The sequence below is a fragment of the Perissodus microlepis genome, unplaced genomic scaffold, assembly GCF_051167445.1.
Source record: "Perissodus microlepis isolate ML-2025 ecotype Zambia unplaced genomic scaffold, ASM5116744v1 scaffold_72, whole genome shotgun sequence".
Lineage (NCBI taxonomy): Eukaryota > Metazoa > Chordata > Actinopteri > Cichliformes > Cichlidae > Perissodus > Perissodus microlepis.
Genome location: NW_028182094.1, coordinates 1 through 2,500, shown reverse-complemented (window position 1 = coordinate 2,500; position 2,500 = coordinate 1).

The window sequence follows — 2,500 nt, the reverse complement described above, 5'->3', positions numbered from 1 at the left end:
CCTGTTGGGACCGGTGGGAGCCTGGAGCTCGGTCCCCGGGCTCTGCCGGGCCGGTCTGGGTTCCAATGTGGGCCCGGTGGGAGCCTGGAGCTCGGTTCCCAGGCTCAGCCGGACTGTCTGGGTTCCAATCTGTGTCACGGTCCCCTGTCATCCAGGTGCTGACTCGCCCTCCCTGCCTTTTTCTCCTCCTCCTCCTCCTCCTCTTCTTTTTTTCTCTCTCTCTTTCATTGATTTTCAGTGGCACCTGATATATTGTTAAGCACTTTGCGCAGCATGGACTGTTTGGAAACGTGCTATAGAAATAAACTTGACCTTGACCTCTGTCTGGTTGTTGCTGGGCACCGATGATGCTTATGACAGATGCCAGTGGTCCTCTGGCGGCTGGCCTTTCACGCCTGTGGGGACCAGGGGGGAGCCTGGAGCTCGGTCCCCGAGCTCTGCCGGGCCGGACTGGGTTCCAATCTGTGTCACGGTCCCCTGTCCTCCATGTGCCGACTCGCCCTCCCTGCCTTTTTCTCCTCCTCCTCCTCCTCCTCCTCCTCCTCCTCCTCCTCCTTTTTTCTCTCTCCCCCTCTCTCTTTCATTGGTTTTCAGTGGCACCTTATATATTGTTAAGCACTTTGCGCAGCATGGACTGTTTAGAAATGTGCTATAGAAATAAACTTGACCTTGACCTCTGTCTGGTTGTTGCTGGGCACCGATGATGCTTATGACAGATGCCAGTGGTCCTCTGGCGGCTGGACTTTCACGCCTGTGGGGACCGGTGGGAGCCTGGAGCTCGGTCCCCGGGCTCTGCCGGGCCGGACTGGGTTCCAGTCTGTGTCACGGTCCCCTGTCCTCCAGGTGCTGACTCGCCCTCCCTGCCTTTTTCTCCTCCTCCTCCTCTTTTTTTCTCTCTCTCCCTCTCTCTTTCATTGATTTTTAGTGCCACCTTATATATTGTTAAGCACTTTGCGCAGCATGGACTGTTTGGAAATGTGCTATAGAAATAAACTTGACCTTGGCCTTGACCTCCACACGCCCGCCTCTCATACGGTTGTGCCTGTAGTCGATAGAGCACAGCCACTTAAGGTATTTATTCATTTCCGTATGTATTAATGCATTTAACTAAGTGAATTATATCCTGCACTGGGGCTATTTCAATGAAGCTGAATCGAATGAAGAGTTATGAGAATAAACAAATGAACCCACCCAAAGTGTGAGTGCCAGGGGCACGAAGCCAGGCTGGGAGTACCAGGGGCACGAAGCTGGCCTCCAACAAAGTTTTTCAACCGGCAATAGGGAGCAGAAGTGGGGGGTGGGGGAGGCCCCCGCATGCGCTCCTCTCATACGGTTGTGTCTGTAGGTGATAGTGTAAAGCCACTTCAGGCATTTAATCATTTATTTTAATGCATTTATTGTATGCAGGCATGTATTAATTCATTTAACTAACTTAATTATTTTGTGCATTGGTGCTAAATGAATAAAGTGGAATTGAATTGAGAGTTGTGAGAATAAATCAGTGAACCCAGCTAAAGTGTGAGTACCAGGGGCACGAAGCCGGGCTGGGAGTACCAGGGGCACGAAGCCGGGCTGGGAGTACCAGGGGCACGAAGCCGGGCTGGGAGTACCAGGGGCACGAAGCTGGCCTCCATCAAAGTTTTTCAACTGGCAATAGGAGCAGAAGCGGGGAGGGAGGCCCCGCATGCGCTCCCCTCAGTCAGTTGTGCCTGTGGGTGTTGGTGTGAAGCCACCTGAGGCATTTCCTTTTGCATGTACCTATTAATTCGTTTAACTAAGTGAATTATTTCTTCCACTGGGGCTATTTAACACAAAAATTGCTGGATAGTGTTGATTTGGAAAGCCAAAACTCTGGCTGGGAGTACCAGGGGCACGAAGCTGGCCTCCAACAAAGTTTTTCAACTGGCAATAGGGAGCAGAAGCGGGGAGGGAGGCCCCGCATGCGCTCCCCTCAGTCAGTTGTGCCGGTAGGTGATAGTGTGAAGCCACTTCAGGCTTTTAATCATTTATTTTAATGCATTTATGGCATGCAGGCATGTATTAATTCATTTAACTAACTTAATCATTTTGTGCCTTGGGGCTATATGAATAAAGATTAAATTGAATTAAGAGTTGTGAGAATAAATCAGTGAACCCAGCTAAAGTGTGAGTACCAGGGTCACGAAGCCGGGCTGGGAGTACCAGGGGCACGAAGCCGGGCTGGGAGTACCAGGGGCACGAAGCCGGGCTGGGAGTACCAGGGGCACGAAGCCGGTCCTGGGAGTACCAGGGGCACGAAGCCGGGCTGGGAGTACCAGGGGCACGAAGCCGGGCTGGGAGTACCAGGGGCACGAAGCCGGTCCTGGGAGTACCAGGGGCACGAGGCCTCCATCAGTTTTTCAACCGGCAATAGGAGCAGAAGTGGGGAGGGAGGCCCCGCACGCGCTCCCCTCAGTCAATTGTGTCTGTAGGTAATAGTGTGAAGCCACTTCAGGCATTTAATCATTTATTTTAATTCATT